The sequence below is a fragment of the Porites lutea genome, chromosome 3 (assembly GCF_958299795.1).
Source record: "Porites lutea chromosome 3, jaPorLute2.1, whole genome shotgun sequence".
Lineage (NCBI taxonomy): Eukaryota > Metazoa > Cnidaria > Anthozoa > Scleractinia > Poritidae > Porites > Porites lutea.
The window spans coordinates 44,581,085-44,602,578 of NC_133203.1; the positions used below are offsets into that span (position 1 = coordinate 44,581,085).

Genomic DNA, 21,494 nt, shown 5'->3' on the forward strand with positions numbered 1-21,494 from the left:
TGGGCAACCTCATTGATCTTGAGGTAAGATGGCCAGGCGTCAAAATATAAAGCCTTGAAAACAAGTTTAAGTAAATGAAAATTTATCATTTCCTTCATTGGAAACCAAACTATTTTTAAAACATATATGTCTCTAACATAACGTCCAGTGACATAACTACAATCCTGGCCAAACGGTGTTGGGACACCTCCCCTTTTTCAGTTGGTTTCGTATGGAATTTGCAGCTAACCTGCGATACACACTCATAAACACGGCCTTAAGAAGATTTTTCCCCCACCCCCCCCCCCCCCCCTTCACAAATTTGAGGTCCATAAAGTGTACAAGATATGTAAAATGTGTTTGACTTGTAACATCCAACACTGTTCAGGGGGGAGGGGGGTCAACTTGAATTACATTTTCCTCGCCTAAAACGCAAAGTGTCCCAAACGTTTTGACCATTGTCCGAGCTACAAAGCTATCTTCTTACTTAAAAGAAAAGTAAATATAGAGATATTTTCTTGAATACCAGATGGCATAAGAGCAAAAAAGAGCAGAAACATTCAAAACCACTCAAACCTTAGAGATATACGTTCGAGTGTAGTTAAAAATGGTCATTGTGTCTTTTATTTAGTAAACGGAAATTACGATGAATTACTACAACTAAGTAATGTGGTTGCTTTTAATCACAATGACGATTACAACAAGCAGATCGCAGTCAGGGAAAACGACATTGTCTATATTCCAGCACCCGTTACCTAGGAACTTTGGTAGCAAAGACATTGATTTCCAAAAGGACTTTTCATTCTTTAGGCGACATGAGTCTTAGCAAAAGGCGGGGTCTGTGAGTCGATCAAGCTAAATGTCAGGTTAATATTTTACTTTATTGGCAATTCTTCCATTTCGGAAAATAGAATTAATACCTGTACCACCGAAAATATCCGGTGAATTTGCCTCCCTGTCCAAGATTTTTTGCCAAACTTACTCTGGACAAAAAATAAGAACAGGAAACTAACCGCAGAATATTTGCTCAACCCATTGTAAGTCACGCACGCAACGTGACATTCTTTGACAGTGCTCCATGGGAACTTGTCCTTTTTTTAACTCTAAGTAACTTTTTGGCGATCATTTAAGCACATAACTTTGACGAGAAAGCTATTTTCTTGTAATCTTTGAGGAAACCTTTATCTGGCAAGGCGAGAAAGTTAGCAAATGCACAGTGCTCCACTCATCATTTATTAAGAGTTTATTATAGGAAAACGTTTTACTAACAGTTCAGTGGAGCATTGTCAGGAGCCCATAACCTGGAGCGTCTAACTTCCATACTGCGCCTATGCAACGGCGTTTTCACAAGTAGGTTTTTTTTTTTAGATAAGCCTTTCCCGCCGATTGCTTTCGAAAAGCTAATCACAAGCAAGTGCGTCATCAATAATAAACTTTTAATACGTAACCAGGACAACTCCTTCACATAAAAAAAAAGCATGGTGGACGCACGTGAGGAATCTTCAGAGGATTCTTCTGACAGTACTTCAAGCGACAATTTTAGTATTTACACGGAAACTAGCAGTTCAGAGGAAGATCTGCAAAACGTAGAAGAGCCCGGGACGTCTACTTCATCGGCGACAACGCATAATTCACGCAAAGGGAAATCGAAATCATCTCCGAAACAGCCAACTGTGAAAAGGTCCAAGCGACAAAAGTCATTTTTCGCGGGAAAAGCTTATCTAAAAATAAACTCACTTGTAAAAACGCCGTTGCACGAATTTATGGCAGTTGAACGCTCCGGGTTATGGGCTCCTGGCATTGTTCAAAATCCAAATGGAAGATGTTTATTTCACAATTCTTGCCGCAGTTTCTATAGTAGAAACTGTTGCTTTTCTTAAGAGGAAACAAAAATTTGATAGAAACCTACTTTGGAGAAAAGGAAAATAATTTACAAGTGGAGAACTGTGGTGCGTGACTATGGAGCATCGCGTGCACGCCGGGGAGCTCAGCAACTGAAAACATGAAAACAAGGTTTCACAATGGACTTTACTCGATGTCATTGCATCCCAAGACGTAACTTTCAGTAACAAGGTTTTTTCAAGTTTCCAACCAATATTCGATTCACACATTTTTAGACGCAATGATTGAATTGATTCGCTTATGCCTCTTATTGTGCGATGTACAATGAGACGTCTGAGACCAGAATGTATTAAATCAAACTAAAAAAATATTTAGCATTCGTCAAAGGATATGGCGTTACATTTAAATACACAGGGCCTTATCCTGTTATATCTTTTTAACAATATGAAAGAAAATGTTCAACGAGCTGTTTTTAAACAGTCTGTGAAGAAGATTTTAGTGCAGTTCAGGGCTAGGGCGGATAACTTAAATGCCGATGTATAGCGGCTAAATTCAACTTGGGATGGATCTTTATCCGTAAAAAAGACGGCGTTAATGTTTCAGCTCTTACAAAACAACCTGGAAATTTCTCTTTCCAAAAAAGATGCGAAAAATGTATTGCTAGGAAAATCACACCTTTGCTTTAATCAAGAGCTACAAAAACATACTCTCTTTCCTCTCACTGTCTTAGATTGACTCTGCATGGAGTCACGCTTTCGTTTCTTCTCGCCGCACTGATTTCCCGGGAGCTTAATGGCTAGATTTGTGGCTTCTTCCGATATTTTTCTTCTCGAGTTTGCCGTTTTCATTGAAAATCCCTATTTTCTACCAGTCTACCTGCTTGGATCAGACTTAAAGACCGCTGAACTATAGCCGAGATATAGCCGAGATGGTGTCCTCACCAGTCCTTTCTCCTATCATTTGGATGAAAAATTGGCCCTGTGGCCGTTTACAATACCATTTATACCGTGAATACTGTGATTTTACATGTAATCTGTATTTTAAGTCAACTTGAATTACATTTTCCTCACCTAAAACGCAAAGTGTCCCAAACGTTTTGACCAAGATTGTCCGAGCAGCAAATTTTAATTCAAGAGAAAATCAGGAAGTGGATAAAAGACAGTGTCACATTAGTCTATTTTAGATGAGACTTATGATTCAATTAGGTGTTTTTGCGCTTAGAGTCTGTTCCACGCGAGCGGATAGAGTTAATAATTTTGACGAAATTCGCATCGTGCGTCCAACGTGCGTGGATTGCAAAGCGAGACAGAAACACGAGTTGACTTTATATCGGGTTGGTAGTCACAGTGACGTAATCGATTTGTGACGCCCAGGTGCCTTGGTTTGTAGGTTTCACTTTTTTGGGCCTGTTTTGCCGTCAAGAAATGATCCTGGCTAGAAATATTTATAAGAGAAGTACTTAACAGAAAATATTGAAGAAATTTGGGCTAATAGCTTCAAGATACGAGCGATCCAAAATCGAGATAAAAGAGCAATTGTCGGTACCTCTCACTTCTCAGACGAGTTTGTTTATGTTTCTCCAAAGTGCGTTTCAGTTTGGACAATACGGAAATAAGAAACAAAGAAAGAACAAGTAGAGACCTTCAAGATGATATTCGTTACCCATCCAGTTCCTAACCGGACAGGGCTTAACTTGAGTTTCGCGAGGGTTATTGCGAGATAAGTATTTCTTGTAAAGTTCTTAATTTCATGTAAAATGCCAAGCACACTGTGGCAGGACTTTCGACAATTTGTGAACATGCAGTCTTCCCAAGATAAATGTTCACTGAAATGAATCCCGAGGAGCTTGGTTAGATTGACACTCTCAAGTGATCTACTGGATATCCCCAAGGAGGGAATGAATAGTCCAAGGGAGTGAACAGGAGACATCTGGCTGGTGGACGGGACGATTGTCTTGGTCTTGGTGGAGTTAAATGCTAGGTGAGAGTCAGACTAGACCAAGAGCTGAGGGCATTGAGCACACAGTTGAGATCTTCAGTTTTTTGAGAGAGGTCATTAGGGCAGCAGCTGTTATAAATAGTCCTATCATCAGCATGACTTTTGATAAGGAGGGGCTTATCCTTGCCTTTTTTCCAAATCGATGGAAAATAGGATTTCTCAATATGCGGTTACTTATTATTTCGGTTATTGGGCCAGCAATTATTTCAGCGACCATTCACAAATTTTACAGGAATTTAAGCACGATGAAGGCATCATTTTAGCGCGAGTGCAGAGGGACTTTAAAAATACTACACCTGTATCGCAAAACACGGCATTTTGACTGCACCTGTAGCACAATACATGGATTGTGAATACACCTGTAGCATAATACATGTCTTGCCTCGATCTATTTAGGGTTATTAAATTTTTATTCGCTTTCATATTCCTTAAGGAAAGGTAAGACCTCATCAGGCTAAGTAAAAGCACGATCTGTTATGCACGATAAACGCTTAATTAATTAAAGCACGATTTTCGGTGTTGCCTATAGTCTGGAAACTCGTCATAGTTTGACCACGGAGACGATGGAATTTGCCATATATTCCGCTTCACTGGAAGTAGATTTTGTTATCCGATCGTCATGCAAAATGAATCTAATCGAATTTTAACGAAAGAACGCGGTATTTGGAGGAACTGAGTATAATTAATTATCGATGAGCAAAAATGAGCGAAATCCCTTTATCCTCTCTTGGTTAAAGTTATACAGACCGGTATTTTCGAAAAGTCGCTCTTATTGTGATTGATAACAGTATGAGCAATAATAATAAAGCGAACCGTAAGGGTTCTAAAGAGAAGATAACAAAACACTGAAGTCATTGCCCTATAAATTGTTCGTTACATTAGTTAACTTGGGTATATAATCATAGGAAGATAATAAGCCAAATCGGGTCATGCAATCTAAACGACGTTCAGCAGACACTCCATAATTATGTGTTTGCTCAATAGACCTTTTTACCGATACGGCGGCCATATTGAATTAATTGGATTTAAGGAGTGTTATGGGATGCCCAGGGGGCATGAGCACGATCTCATATACTTGCATCAGTATTTACGCGCGCTTTTCGGGCCAATTTTTTTCTTTAAGTTTTCCTAGAAAAAGATTGTAATGAGAAAAAAAGATCTTTGTGCCGTCTTTGGATGTAATAACGATCGCCTTTTTCCCGAGAAATATACATTGAAGTTCTCTTTTTGCCCGAAAAGCGCGCGTAAATACTAGCGAGTGCTCCCTGGGCATCCCATAATACTCCTTAAATCTAATAAATTCAATATGGCCGCCGTATCGGTATAAAGGTCTATTGAGGTCGATGACGTGTTAGTTTAAGAAGCTAGACAGATACAGGAACACACTGTCTCGTAATACCCAACCTTTAAGAGTCATTATCGCCCATAGGCTCTTTTTAGCCTACTGCACCAATTTTGTAATATTTCAAACAGCAAGTAAGAAGGGTATTTTTATATGCGGCCACATAGGCGTTGTACAAGAAACTAACAGCTTCATTCTGCAATATCATCATACTGGCACCAATATGTGTGTTAGCACAGTAATACTGTTACTCATGTTATTCAGAATAAGCAATAATGAAAGAAAATATTAATCACCCCATGTAAGGGAATCAGGATTTCAGAATCCGGGAATTTTTTTCGGTGGAATCTGGAATCCTGGGCTTTGGAATCCGGAATACAGCTCAAGGAGTCCGGAATCCCACTAACGACTGGAATACAGAATTCAAGTTCCACTGACAAAAACTGGAATCCAGTACCTGGAATCCGGAATCCACAGCGTGGAATCCAGAATCCAAGACTGTCTTGGATTTCCTTATATGGGGTGATACTAAACACTTTAAAATGCATATTACCTACATCTTTTCGTGTTTCACTGGTGTGTAACTATCCGGCTTTATGTTCCTTGTATGCTAGCCGCGTAGGTTTTAAAACCGTACGGATTCTTATATGTGTGGTTGCTTTCGCATACTTCAGTTGTAGTATTGTAAATAAGCAACAGACAATAAAAATAAGTTCAAACTTACAACCAAAATAGTTCAGGTAGATTGGAAAATATCCCAGGTGGAAGCTGTTTAATTTTGTTGTTGTGCAGGTACCTGTAAGAATAAGTTTAATTATATTAACTGCGTATTTCATGACAAGAATGTTCAGTGAAAAACAACCTTATCCTAGCCTATTTTACTACTATCATTGTTGCTTGTTGCTGTAGTACTGACCTCTGCATGTACTGGTAACTTTACATGCGTGAATGGAAAACTGGTCATTTTTGAACTAAAAAAATGGAACTATGCGTTATATACGATTTGGAATGCACTTACAACGAATATTTCTCACCCTCAGGTAAGCTAGCTTTTAGTTTTAGATTAACATAACGACCAACAAGCTACATTCAAGAATTCGCATAAATCCATGGTTTTAAAAAACTGTTTTGTTGAAACTAGGAAACGCGTCTAAAAGACAGCCAGTCAACAACAACAAAAAAAAAGGTTTGAAAGGCACGTTTTAGCGGGCTACATAAGCTGCATAAGTTACACATTTGCTGTTAGGCGCTCTTTACAGAAAAAAAAAAAAAAAAAACATTGATCTTAAATGTCGAAGTTGCAGGAAACCAGATGTAAAACTGAAATAGGACGATCCAATTAAATCCAGTTGTAAAATGAATTTGCTTGTGCAACCATCACTCAATCATTTAATCCAGACAGTAATTTGCAATTTTTTCGCCAGAATTTTCAAGCTTTGGCTGATAGCAATTATAGTAACTAAATGTTACCTAAGTTGAAAGAGTCTTACTTGTGTACAATAAAGAAGGGGGCAGGAGTCTTGGTGGTAGCTGCAGTCGGCGACAAAATTAGTTGAGACACTTAATTCGCCCTAGAGGGGATTTCTGACGTTTTACTGACTTCAAAAGGGGAAAATTAGGCTTTTTCTCCCCCATCTCCTCCAATGCAATGTTGCGCCACTGTTCGAGCTACCTTTAGAAAACAGCAAACACCCCACCTTTGAATGGAGGGTAGGAGGGAGGGGTGTGGATTCTTTTGTTCTCTGAGGTTACCCTCTTTGTGTACAATGCCTTAACAATTTTGTCGCCGAGTGTAGTCCAGTAATAGATTTATCCTTCCTTGATGACCATGACCTGGGAGAATTATAAGATCTCATCGTGAGAACTTACAACTTGACAGAAATGCCCCGGAACTTCCCCGGGAATGAGCCAGGGGTACGCTTAGAACTGACGGGGCCACAAAGTTGGAAGCGAATTCATATCATCATAGGTTTATGCGATACCTCTTTCGTGTCTGGCTAATATCAAGGCACTGTTTTAGTACAGCTGAAACAATTTAAACGGTTGCACCTGCGCACGACCAGCCCTTGTCATTCGTTTTTTATTTTATTAGTATGTTGTTTTCAGGTCCGAAGTAGCATGTAACTAGAAATGAAATTATTGCCTATCGACGAACTTTTCGTCATGACTTTTTCTTTTAATTTTTAATGCGATGGCTCCGAAACTTTGCGGAGAACAACAGATATCATTCAGCAACAAACGAAATATTTTTTACGAAATTAGCGCTTACGAAGACCCTACTGTTTAAGCAAAATCGGGTCTAGTAAAAAACATTGCTGATATTTTTGACTGCAAATTCTAGTATCGGCTTTTTATTGATATAATAAATATACCAGAGAAATTTCGGAGTAATTGTTGGAGCGCTACGCCGTAACTAAAAAAATTTTAAAATTCATCTATGACATTGTTTTGGAATTTCAAAAACTATATTTCCCTGAATTTAAACGAGCCACCACTTCGAATTTTCGGGACAAGTAATTCCAGTGTTTGCCTATTCTTAAACCAAATCCGATTGTCAATCGGGATATTCTTTCAAACGTACTTTTTAGTGTCAGAAGCACTATAAATTGCTCCAAACTTTGCTCTGAAGTCGAATGACTTGTTCTTCAACATTTTTGAAATATTTCTCAGCAGTATTGGCTGAAACTCCTGCTACATACATTTTGATGTATTTCAATGCATCTTCAACGGGTTTTACTGCTGTACGTTGCTTCCAATTCAAAAAAGGCATTGGTTTTGTAAGCTACTTTGTATCAGATAGAACTGTCGAGCACCTTTGTTTATGATTACCCTCCAGAAAGCAAAGCCAGACACTTAACATGAACCTCGAGGGAGAGATGTTGGACTAAATATGTTAACACAAGCTGTAAATAAATTACATGCAAACTGTAATCAAATTGAAATAATCAAACGAAAAGCGCAAAGCGACCACAGGCATGTAACGATGTCAGCTTAGAATGATTCCCCTCAGTGAAAATCTCAGTCATCCTTTTAGTACCATATCTCCATGACAACTGTCAATGGATTTACAGTGAAAACAGCAAAACCTGCATCTGATTGGTTGAGCAAATCATTCAGTGTGGCAGGGGTCACACACAGGAAGTAGCCCGTGATAGGAGGTGAAATGGTTCTCCCTAAAAGGATTACTGGTAAAAGCGGGTCTATGGTTGTCACATTAACTTTAACTTATCCTGTTGTATAAATTAGCTTCTTATATCTTAGTTTGTTTCTTTCTGTTTATGTTCGTTATTGTTGATGTTTTTGCTAAAGTGCTTTGAAAAAAATAGATCAGATGTGAAGTTACATATTCCACATTTTATTGGGCAAGATCAAACTAAATGGAATTCGCCTGCATGATAAAGAAAAAGTTTAAAAACAGAACAGATTTATGTCCAAAAGGGAAAGGCACGAACGGGACACTTGGATTCATGCGTGGTGCCCATCGAAGAGAAATAAAAGAATTTGAAATACGTACATGAGAAAAAAACTAATTGACATAAAAAATCTATTAGTTGTAAAAGAAGAAATTAAATTGTAGCAAAAAATCTAATTATAAAGCAATCTAATTTAGTGACATGGACAGTCACGTGAGATGGACCATGAGCAGACCAGGTACACATCAAAAACACTCATTAAAAGAGAGTTATACGCTTCCATGTATACCTCAGAAGAAGTTCGAATAAGTCGTCGTTTTTCTTGTGCTATCCACTGATTAGAAGGACAAAGTAGAGAAAAAAATCAAGAGGTTAAGGTTATGTTCCTTCTTGTACGTGGGTATCACGAGACGGTCCTTATTAGACTGACGAATCTGATGGCGACAGTGCGCTCGATATACGTCATACCCCCTTCCCTCCCCACTCAGTGCTCAGTCTAGTGCTCCGTTTTACGAGTACTTAAAAGGTTTTTCCTTAGTCTTAAGCTTGATTAGCGCGCGCACATATAAACATGGTGGCTTTTGCCTTAAGACTGGTGCTTCCCAGAGAGGTAAATCCTCATTTTCTCTTAAACGAGTATGGTGACCTATTTCTTTAATCTTCTTTCTTTCTCTCGAATAAATAGAAGCTTATTCTCCGTGAAGAAAAGGAAAAATCGTCGGAAACTTGTTCAAAGCTTGTACTCGTAAATATAGTCATATTGGTATTTTAAGGAATTCTGCTTATATACAAGTTGGTGCTGCTCTTAAACGATTATGGGGACCTCTCAATTCTATTTTAAAACTTTAGTTTCTACAACATAAACAACCAATTGCAAAATTCAGTAAATTCTGACAAAAATTTCATTGCAAGTTCTATTCCAGAGAAATGACCTAAAAGTTACTCTAGGCTACGCGGAAAGAATAGATTAGTCGAAACAAGCTGAGGATTTGGGGTTACACATGGAAATTTGAACTCGGAACCTCCCGCACAGAAAGCCGCGCACTAACCTACTGCGCTAAACCTTGCTCCTTGGCTCCTTAAATGTACTCGAAATATGATCCCGGCTGAGATGGTCACCATATCCAGCAGACCGGGCAACATAACTCGACAACATAAACCAGACCTTCCAGCTTATCAAGAATTTAAGACCGTCGGTTCGAAAGCAAACGCCAGAAAGCAAACCATTCATTGCAACGTTCGGCGTTTGCTTGGGCGAAGAGTTTTAGTCTTTTTTATGAACAAAAGTCTCTGTTAACTTTGCAAAGGAGAAAGCAATGTACAATACAGTAGTCAGGCGGCATATAGAGAGATGTAGACTGAAGTTATTTCCAAAAATGTTTCCCCGGTTTGCAATTGTTGTCTCTTGCACACTCAATGGATCGTCATAAGGGACAACAATAACAACTAACCAACAGTTAAATTCTGTATTTTCAGAATACGACTTTTTTCTTAGGCTATTAGTCATATCAAGAGAGGATAAAGGGGACAGAGAAGGCATCCCCCATACACAACCTATTCCATAGGTAATTCGTCTCGATTTATTTTTAAGACCACATATCCCGAGGGGAATTAGACAACAGCCAATCACACAGCGCGAATGTGTTCCGCGTTGACGACCCAAGCTCAGAGCCACGCGTCCTTCACGAATTGACGCTGAAAAAAATGGCGGAAGACGTGGAGAGCGATATTGCTATTCGTTTTGTCAACGAAAACAACTAAAGAGAGATTTCCGCTAAAGCTGTGTCAGCGAAACGGAAATTAAAAAAAGAATCGCCCTTCCTCTCTTGTATAGAGTTAACAGTACAGCAGGGAAATCCTCAACACACTGAATATTCTCTAGGATCCGGTATAATTTACAGTTTGAAGAGAGCAATTTCTGGTTTGATATTTATTTCTTTATTAGTCTTTTACTATTCAACAAAAATAACACTTAGCGTCCTGCTTGCTTTATTGTACAAACGACAGGTTCTAAAAATAACTCGAGACGAATTACCTGTGGAATAGGGTGTGTATGGGGGATGCCTTCTCTGTTCCCTTTATCCTCTCTTGGTCATATTTATTCATAGATTTACTGTAGCTCTGCCATTGATTTTCCCATGTGTAATTATGATAATATTTTGTTCTAATTATCTAACTGAGGGAGTCCATTCCTTATAAGCCCGGTGGCTTCCCTTGGGCTTCCTCGCCATGAGAGTTTAAGTAATTAGATTTTATTTGATCTCTATAATTTTTGGCAAATAAAACAATAAACAATAAAAAATAAAAAATAAAAAGCGACTGTTAACATCTGTTCGTGTAGTATTGCTACAGTGTGAATCTTTTAGCGGCATTTAGAACGCAGCAGACCTGTATGGGCAACCTCATTGATCTTGAGGTAAGATGGCCAGGCGTCAGAATATAAAGCCTTGAAAACAAGTTTAAGTAAATGAAAATTTATCCTTTCCTTAATTGGAAACCAAACTATTTTTAAAACATGTATGTCTCTAACATAACGTCCAGAGACATAACTAGTTGCAGCAAATTGTAATTCAAGAGAAAATCAGGAAGTGGATAAAAGACAGTGTCACATTAGTCTCTTTTAGATGAGACTTATGATTCAGTTAGGTGTTTTTGCGCTTAGAGTCTATTCCACGCGAGCGGATAGAGTTAATAATTTTGACGAAATTCGCATCGCGCGTCGAAGGTGCGTGGATTGCAAAGCGAGACAGAAACACGAGTTGACTTCATATCGGGTTGGTAGTCACAGTGACGTCATCGATTTGTGACGCCCAGGTGCCTTGCTTTGTTGTTTTCACTGTTTTTGGGCCTGTTTTGCCGTCAAGAAATGATCCTGGCTAGAAATATTTATTAGAGAAGTACTTAACAGAAAATATTGAAGAAATTTGGGCTAATAGCTTTAAGATACGAGCAATCGAAAGTCGAGATAAAAGAGCAATTGTCGGTACGTCTCACTTCTCAGACGAGTTTGTTTATGTTTCTCCAAAGTGCGTTTCAGTTTGGACAATACGGAAATAAAAAACAAAGAAAGAACAAGTAGGGACCCTCAAGACGATATTCGTTACCCATCCAGTTCCTAACCGGACAGGGCTTAACTTGAGTTTCGCGAGGGTTATTGCGAGATAAGTATTTCTTGTAAAGTTTTTAATTTTCCGTAAAATGCCAAGCGCACTGTGGCAGGACTTTTGACAATTTGTGGACATGCAGTCTTCCCAAGATAAATGTTCACTGAAGTGAATCCCGAGGAGCTTGGTTAGATTGACACGCTCAAGTGATCTACTGGATATCCCCAAGCAGGCAATGAATTGTCCAAGGGAGTGAACACGAGACATCTGGCTGGTGGACAGAACGATTGTCTTGGTCTTGGTGGAGTTTAGTGCTAGGTGAGAGTCAGACTAGACCAAGAGCTGAGGGCATTGAGCACACAGTTGAGATGTTCAGTTTTTTGAGAGAGGTCATTAGGGCGGCGACTGTCATAATAGTCCTATCATCAGCATGACTTTTGATAAGAAGGGGCTTATCCTTGCCTTTTTTCCAAATCGGTGGAAAATAGGATTTCCCAATATGCGGTTACTTATTATTTCGGTTATTGGGCCAGCAATCATTTCAGCGACCATACACAAATTTTACAGGAATTTAAGCACGATGAAGGCATCATTTTAGCGCGAGTGCAGAGGGACTTTAAAAATACTACACCTGTATCGCAAAACACGGCATTTTGACTTCACCTGTAGCACAATACATAAATTGTGAATACACCTGTAGCATAATACATGCCTTGCCTCGATCTATTTAAGGTTATTAAATTTTTATTCGCTTTCATATTCCTTAAGGAAAGGTAAGACCTCATCAGGCTAAATAAGAGCACGATCTCTTATGCACGATAAACGCTTAATTAATTAAAGCACTGAGACGATGGAATTTGCCATAAATTCCGCTTCACAGGAAGTACATTTTGTTATCCGATCGTCATGCAAAATTAATCTAACCGAATTTTAACGAAAGAACGCGGTATTTGGAGGAACTGAGTATATCCTGGTTGGTTACCTGTTAATTATCGATGAGCAAAAATGAGCGAAATGAAGCCCTTTATCCTCTCTTGGTTAAAGTTATACAGACCGATATTTTCGAAAAGTCGCTCTTATTGTGATTGATAACAGTATGAGCAATAATAATAAAGCGAACCGTGAGGGTTCTGAACTCATATGTGAACTTATATAAAAAACATGATTAAAATTTTGTTTGTGTCAATAATTATTATGCTTTATGAGTATGGTCTTAAAAAGTCCGTCAGTATTTTGCAGAAGCGTAACTATGCGCCTAAAGAAATTAAAACCCTTGCCTCTTTGGAGATTTAACAATGGTTATAGGTAAGGGCTGGGTGTATGTAAAACACGGAACCTACCCGGAACCTACCGGAACCTGCCGGAATCAACCGGAACCTACCGGAATCAACCGGAACCTACCGGAACCCCCCGGAACCTACCCGGAACCTTGAAAAAAGCGCAAATGATAAAATTAAAAAAAAAAACAAATAACAAAAAATAATACAAATCAAATAAAAATAATGAAAATGAAATAAATATACTAAATATAGGTAGCTTCCACCTTAAAAATAGTCTGAAAGCTACAATTTTTATTATTTTATTTCGTTTTAATTATTTTAATTTGATTTGTATTATTTGTATTGTTTATTTGGTTCCCGTCCTCTTGTTAAATCAGCCTAATACTTGAACAGGTCGGCACGTGACTAACGGAATGCCAAAGACCAAAGTACAAAGTATTGTTTTACGACTCGAAACCACGTGCGCTGTGGAAGTCAGCGAGCGAGAGAGCGCGGACAGTTTTTTCAAGTACGACCATGAATGAAGGGAAAGCCGAGACGATCACCATAGAAGATGAATCACAGTCTGAAGATGACAATAGTGAAGAGCTATATCAGCCGGTTTTTATGAGAACCGAGGAAACGTGTCCTTTTGCCAGTATAAATACTTTTTGTCCACCTCTTAAACTGACAAGACGGGCGACGTTTGGCAGCGCCATGCCAATACCTGTGTGCTACAGGTAGTGATGCCCCTTCATTTGAGCAGTATTGAAATTATTCTATAAAGACGCCAAATCTGATACCACGTCTGTTTTCTCAGGTTATCGATTACTCTGTTCAGTCCGTACCGCTGTTATAAACTGGCGAACAAAAAACAAAAGACAAAATGAAATCTAATAATATTATCAGACATAATCATAACAATTACAATATCCTCAAATAGATTGGTGCATAAACTGCTGTATTCTGCCCTAATTAATCTGCAAAGTTGCAATCGCGGACAGTTGGCTGTAATCAAACGGCTATATGAGCTTATCATTGTAAGTCCTTTTCATTAAATCCCCCAATCATTGATTACAATCACTTTTGTAATAAATTTAAGAGAGTAACTTTGTAAAATTGAGGAGGTTTAGGCTCCGGCGACTGTTTTGAAAGAAACTTAACAGCCATTTTGCAAGCTGCTCTCCATATTTTTAATTGTGATATTTGAAAATGACTGTTAAAAGCTCTTTTTTAGTTGGCAATTTTACTTTTGTGGGAAATTGTAATGGTTATGATTAATTGGTAACAGGACATCGTGTCATCCAATTCAATCTGTAACCATACTCCTGATTAACAAATCGGACTCCCGTTTCGCGGTCGTCCCATTTGTTAATTACTCATATGATTACAGACCGAATTGGACTTCACTCAGTACGATTACCATCATAAAGAAAGGTACCTGTCAACGACCGTTGTTTTGTCTTACTCCCATGTAATCGACGTCGTTGTGTTTCCTTCAAGTACTCATTACGTAACTATCTAGATCTACCCTTGGTTTAGTGGTATTTCCTACACCCATCACTCTGTTTTGAAAGGTGTTTTGTTGTGTTCTTAGGCTTTGTTTAGGGTAATATCGAGCCCTTAGCGTTAGGTTAATCGTGTCTTCCGTCAACAGGAACGACGTTTGTAATCATGTTCTGTTTGTTAGTTTATCAGGGTCTTGACGATGTTGAATAATGGTAATCAAGACAATAATCTTGGTAAATGAGGTTGAATCTGTCAGCCGTTAATGTCCGTTGCTTGTGTTAGATCAATAGATAAATTAATACAAACGTTCCGGCTTCTACGAATATTTTTAAGCTCCAGCCATTTTATGCATTATGTATATGGGAGGGCAGTTGTTACCCGCCAACCAAAGCAAGCCAAACAGCAGTTTTTGTCACAAACAGTGAAGTCATATGTTCTCGTATCTTTTCACTTGAATAAACCAATTCCTGTGTGACTTCGTTTAGTTCTGGTTGTTCTTTTTTAATGCAATTCCACGAAAAGTTAATGAACCCGCGCTTTCCTCTTCTTTTCTGCGCCTGTTTCCTGATTAGCTCGTAACTCCCTTAGTCACGTGCCGTTCTGTTACCGTCATTTTGAAGTGAAAACTATTTATTTTTATCATTTCTATAGCGTTTTATTCTTACTTTGTTACTTGTGTTTATTTTATTTCTTATCTTTATTTTATTTTATTTTTATTATTTTGGTTTCCGGGGGATTCCGGGTCGGTTCCGGGTGATTCCGGCAGGTTCCGGTAGGTTCCGGTAGGTTCCGGCAGGTTCCGGTAGGTTCCGGGTAGGTTCCGTGTTTTACATACACCCGTAAGGGCTCATATGTGCGGTCTGGACAGGTCGAGTGGTTTTGGTGGATGTAGACTCCAACATCCACCAAAACCACCAACAGTGTTCGGGGCTAAATGTTGCCCCATGAAATATCTGAAACATGTTTTAAAACTTCATGTACAATATTTGCCAAAATACAGTTATACTCGTTATATTCACCCTTTGTTGGCGAGAACGCGATCTCCCAAATATAATTAAGGACCATTAAGCTCAAAGTCAAAGCGAAAGAAAGGCGAATCCCCGAGAAACATCGTAGGCATCTTTCCCTGGTATAACATGTCACAAGGTGTCCAAAATTCAATCTCAGTCCCTCTCGATCGATGTGGTTAACGCTGGGGACGATGGGACGATGTTGCTAACATGTATCATGGCGGGCGAGGAAGCACAAACTAACAACGACGGTGGGATTCGCTATTTTTGCATTAATTGCTCGTGAAATTTTGCTTGCTAGAGATGTAAAAAGTGGTTTGCTACGATTTTACAACTGGAGATCGTTCACAAATTTTAAAGGTATGGTTGTATTTTCGCGTTCAATACACCATGGCGCCTAAAATTGTTCGATGCGATATTAAGATAAATAATGCCAAGTGATTATGCATACTATACAGTTATGCCACTTTCCCTCCGATTTTTTGTACATGTGCTATTTCCTCTGAATTTGCAAGGTAATCCACTTACGATTATTTCATTACCCTTACTGACATTAATTGTATGTGCTCGTCTTTATAGCCACAGAAGAATAAGCTTATCAAAGGATGTGGGACGGGATCTGCGAGGTGTTCACCAGCAACTGCAAAGTGATTCAGGTACATACATGTACTAGGGAATGTGAATGTTAGGTTTCTTTTAATTTCTCTCCCCCCTCTCTGCTTCTTGCTAACATTTTTCCATTTATATATAAGTGCATAGACCACTGTCGCTGCAAACACCCATTTGTTTAGCAAATGAAACTTTATGTTTTCAAAACTCGTACACTGTCGTTACTACAACAAGAAATGAGGTACGATGAGCTTATACAGTGATAAATAATGAGCTACAATGAGCTTGAATGACCTACAAAAAATTAATGTCGACCTCGTACAATGAGGTACAAGCGTGCATTGTACATCATGTGCTGTTTAGAGAACGAGCAGGGGCGTATTATCAGGTTTAAAAACTCGAGATGAGTTTTTCATTGAAGGGCTTCAAAATCTCTGATACAGATCAACTCACTGTTGCACTAATATTTGGGTTTGGAGTTATTTTGGTTTAAAGAATTGGACATAAAACTAGGGGTAATCACAGATTAAAGAACTGCGTTCGATGTGCGAAGTGAGTTATTTCCGGGCACACCATAGATTTTTACGGGCTTCTATGATTAAGTGTCCAGGGAGGAAAAAAAGGTGATGATGATGGCAATGATTAACATATTGTTAAAAAACACTTTTATTGTAATAAGGTTGATATGGAACAATATATGTTGCATAATTATATTGCACATCAGTTAACAACAAAATGATATTAGTTGTTAGTTGAACCAAGTGTTAGTTTCTTCAGCTGCAGGATTTAAATTTACTGGCAATAATCGGATAATGTCATAATGTACTAATAAAATATAAGAAGATTTTTAGTCATGCAGCAACGAAAACAAAAAATCTGACAGAAAAGCGTCCATCGTGCACGTGCAGAGTAATGTTTTGCTCTTTCAAAACTTGCTTGAATTTGTTTGACTTTGCTTTAAGCTCTCTAATGAAGTCAATCGGAAGGATATAAGCTTCCTTTTCAGCTTTCTAAGTTATTACTTAAAAAAATAAAGTGCAGTGCTACTGGGAAAGCCTCGAGCAATAATTATTTAACTTGAACACTGCATGCGGTTTTTATGTTACTCAAAGTTGAAAGATCCACACTACAATTCATGAAACTTAATTAGTTAAAATAACTAAACGAAAGTCGAAAGTCGGAGGAACATTACTTGTACGCTGTGTACACCAAAAATTTGCTCAAGTAACGCACTTAATCGCATATGCTTGAATTTGAAATATATCCAAGTAATTTAAGGCGCCATAAAAAACAAACAAACAAACAAACAAACAAACAAAAGTAACAGAACAAAATTCACCTATGTTCGCGTTAAAACTTGACTTTCTCGCCTCCGCTAGCATCAGGAAAACCTTGAATCGAGCTTAAAAGGCAAACAGATCAAGAAACATTCTGAAAGTTTCCATTGTGTGTTACAAGTCACATGGACCAACAGTCATCTCGTACTGGTCGAAAAATGAGTCATGTGTATTGTATCGTTCGTACCCAGGACAGCTACGTTCTTTCAAGAGGCCAGACTATTCGGAAGTCCGTCTCGAAAAATCTCGATTTTTTCTGGCTACTAATTTAGGATGGCGTTCTGCGAACGCAAAAAGTGTAGCCAAGTCTTTTGTTTCTTATTTATGAATTATTAATGAGTTTTGGAAGACATAAAATCAGCTAATGTCACCTGTAATGAGCTGAAATGGAAATACTCTTATCAATTGGCAGCTCTAAGGACAAAATCTAGAGAAATTTGAGAGAAATGCAAGAAAAAGATCATGGTGACAGGTTGGTCGGGGAGCCAATAGTTCAGACAAATAGAAACAGAAAATCCTAATGGATTGTGTCATTCATAAAACATGAAATAATTTCATGTGATAGTCATGCAGTGATGGCAATGAAAACGCGAGATACGTTGTGCAAACTTATTGTTTTGCTAATCTAAACGGACACTGTATTGCTTTTTCACCATTCTTGCTGTAGCTTGCATGGGTCCAGGGTCCTGTTTTCACTTACCCTTTTGGAGATTTATACAACCCTAATATACTGTTGTTTTAATCGACATTCACAATGCTTGTAAACATAACTATAGAAGTTATACAGTAAACACCCGCATATAAAAACAAATTGATTAAGAACACCAGGCTGAAATTTGGCCAGTAAAGCCCCATTTTTATAAGAACAAGATCAGCCTGAAAATTGTAACATGTTCTTATAAAATGGAAAAAGTGTCGTAATTACAAAACATGTAAGTATATTATATAATATAATATATAATATAATCAAATTACAGAATAATTAGTTAATTTATTTTCCTAAAATATGCTAAATATACCTCAAGCAACAATTTGTTTTGGATAGCATTACTTGATAAAAATTTAAGAACATTTTGAGGCTGATTTGTCATTAAGCACCCGATAAATAAGAACTCAATCAGCCTGACCTACGAAATCGTGTGTTCTTATATGCGGGTGTTTACTGTGGTTCTGTACAATAAAACATTAAGAAGAAGAAGAAGAAAAATTAGAAATCAAAGATGCTTCTAGTCTGCAACTTAAAGAAATCCACATTCACGTAATATTCACTTTTTGGAAAAACAGTCTTGTTTCATAGGAGAACTTTTTCTCTGACTGACACCTGATATCTGTTGTTTTATTGACTTTATATTCCATTGCAGAACTTGCTCATGGCTCGTGTTTTCATACAATCGAAAAATCTTAGCAACCTGAAAAACTATGCATAGTACAGAAAGTGTTTCGGCTATTTAATTCATTCAGCCATCATCCACTTTGCTTCACCATTATATAATTCTCCATCCCAGCAAAATTGGGAACTCCATTCAAAAATGTTCTTGCAATTTTTTGCTCATCGAGTAAACAATTTCTGTAGCAGAGCAATGGAAGCAGTTGATTAACGTACACAAAACTCAGGTTTTCAACCAACAGAAAAAACTTTTTGAGGGCACGTATTATTGGGAACCGCTGTAATGTACTAATGCAGGGTTCTTCACATTTAACGTTCCTTTTAATGTTCATTTTGTTTGTTTCGAGGCAGAAAAGTGAACAAAGCTTGGACATACACCTGTATGTCGACATATCTTTTTGTTCCATTTGATTTTTTGATTTGATTGTAGAATAGTTCTGAGCATGATTGTAATATAAATTGTTTATGTTGAAATTTTACAGCTTTGCTTTATACATGCATTTTCTACAAAATACATCCTGAATCTATACTGTACCAAGCGTACCTTGTTGTTTATGGTTACGGTAACTGGATTTTTCATTGGTCCAATGATCATCTCTACTGTACAGTTTCTGTGATCGCATAGGTACTTGCAGTTGTCATTAAGTACATGTCATTTCTAGCTGTCTATATCGGTATTTGAATGATTAATTGTGATATCTATTCATTTGACTGGAAATGTATACAGTACAACAATTCTGTGTTTACAATATTAAAGGGGGTAAGGGAAGACTTATGTACACGTAAGATCTTTGCCATGCAAGTTTATTGATTATAATATTTTTTACATGACTGTATACATATTTTCATTTACTAATATTATTCTCATGTAAGGACAATGATGCAAAAAATAATGTAGCCCATGATCGACATTCAACATTTTAACCATGCCTCTACTAATGTACTTCTACCCAAGAATTTTGCCTTCTCCTGAAGGAAACACAATCACCCTTCAGTACTAAAGCACCTCTTTATATTCTTTTAAGCAAAGTTTATTTCCATAAGAAGCCTGAGTTGATAGTTATGTTTCCTAGTTTTGAAGAGTTTGAACTTTTGCTCAGCAACAAAGTACAGCAAAGTACAGCAAAGTACAGCATGAAATGTGTTTAACTTAATTTTGCACTGAAGACATAATTAACAAGTTTGCATACATGTAAACTGATAAGAGTCGATGACTATTAGGAAAAACTGCTGTTTCTTGTGTCACCTGAGATCAGCTCAATATAATTTTGCACATAAAAATACGCCTGGCAAGTTTCCTGTAAACAAATGAGCACAGTAACATGTCTTTCAGCAAATAAAAGTGCTGATTATTCATCAAGATAATTCTTTTATAAAAAAGGGTTAAATTATCTACTGAGTTAAGCTGGATTTGAAACACCAGAATCTTATCAAAAGAATATCGTTTTTTGCCATTTTTGTTGTTCCTTTCACTATTGATTTAAAATTACCGGTACTCCCAATAAACATGTGCCAGCACCTTGTTTTTATTACAATTTCTTTTTATTGTAAACCCTTTTGGTAATTAAGCTTTCATACATGCTGCACCAAGCAAATCTACAACCAGTTGAAAAAGTACTTGAGACAGTGTACCTTATTTTGGCTTAATGGCCTGTCAATGATCTTGTGCTTGTGATCCCCGCTTCTCCCCTTATCAAAATTGCTAGCAATAAAAGATCATGGTCATTAGTGTGACTAGCAGCGATTTGAAATAAGAAAGGCTGGTTTTTCATCGGAGTGTCTCAACATTTTTGCAACTGGTTTTAGCATACACTGCATGCACTAATATTACCACAAAGATTTGTACATGTAATGCTTATATAGTGAATGAATCTTTGTTTAAGCTTTAACATAAGTACACAGGTGTAATCAAAACATTTTTGACCAAAAATAAGTAAATCTTGTTAATTTTTAATTTTTGTGTGGTTTATTAAAACAAATTTGAAATGATGATAATTAGTTTGTTTGTGCTCAGATATGCTTATAAGTTAAAGGAGTAATACATGTATTATACTTTTGCCTGTTTCCTTGAAATTGAGTGCATCAGTTTTTGGTCATGGGTGTTGGAACAATGCAGACAATGTACATTTGTTTTAATTAATTAATATTCTATTTCAATTAATTTCACTTATCAAGATGCATATGAATATAAAGTAAATATTCTCCACACTGTTTTCCTTACATTTCCTATCTTGGTACTGATGAGGAGAATTTATTTAACATTAAAGACTTTTTTTTTCTAATAGTGATCATGTTTTGTTATTCTTAGGACCTTTAATTTATGTTTGATTAACCTGAGTGATGTTTTAATCCTTTACTCCCTAACAGTGATCAGCATCAAATTTCTTGTAATATCAATTATTTTGTAAAGCAGAGTACGTAGTGGTCATGGCAATTTTGTTCAGGTTTAAGAACCTTCCTGGCATACATGTACATGTACAACAGATCAGCATTCCAAATTGCAGGTCCTCAATTACCTTTTTAATTATTATGCCATTCAGCATCTGCACCCCACCAATGTTTTTGTTTTTATAACATAAAAAGTAAAAGTGCAAGCTGTTTTTGGTTATCTGGTCATGAGAACAATGCAAGGTGGAGGAAAATTAAGCTGTGGGGGGACTTAATACATGTTCAAAATTAATGATTTCTCCTCTTTCTGAGGGTTG

General features: G+C 37.5%; 1 long non-coding RNA gene across 2 annotated transcripts in view; it reads left to right on the top strand.

Moving 5' to 3' along the window:
* Positions 1–15,587: 15,587 nt before the first annotated feature.
* The window catches only part of LOC140931233 (uncharacterized), a 42,129-nt gene continuing 36,222 nt past the window's right edge, over positions 15,588–21,494 (top strand). Inside the window, exons 1-2 of one of the 2 annotated variants that reach the window (XR_012164941.1) lie at positions 15,588–15,816; positions 16,036–16,112. This is a non-coding gene — a long non-coding RNA (uncharacterized lncRNA). The remainder of the gene's footprint in view (positions 15,817–16,035; positions 16,113–21,494) is intronic. The other variant, XR_012164940.1, reaches the window with a different exon arrangement.